Raw genomic sequence first — 278 nt, forward strand, 5'->3', positions numbered from 1 at the left:
AGCATACATATACCCCGCCCCCCTCCTCAGTAGGCAATATTTTGAACAAATTACCAACACCCTATTGACCATGGCCTCCGTAAGGGTGGTGGGTGGGGGGCTTGAGCGGCCCATTGGCTCTCTGTTATTGGCACTGATCCTCTGTTAGCTCGGTGACTGATAGGGGTTTTTATTTTGGCTTTTTTTTTTTTCATCAACTGGAATAGAAGGGTTAGACACTATAAAAATTTCGGGGAACCCACAGGAAGGGCTCCAAAAGTCTGGGGGGAAAATGCGTG

Source organism: Penaeus monodon, chromosome 29 (genome assembly GCF_015228065.2).
Source record: "Penaeus monodon isolate SGIC_2016 chromosome 29, NSTDA_Pmon_1, whole genome shotgun sequence".
Classification (NCBI taxonomy): domain Eukaryota; kingdom Metazoa; phylum Arthropoda; class Malacostraca; order Decapoda; family Penaeidae; genus Penaeus; species Penaeus monodon.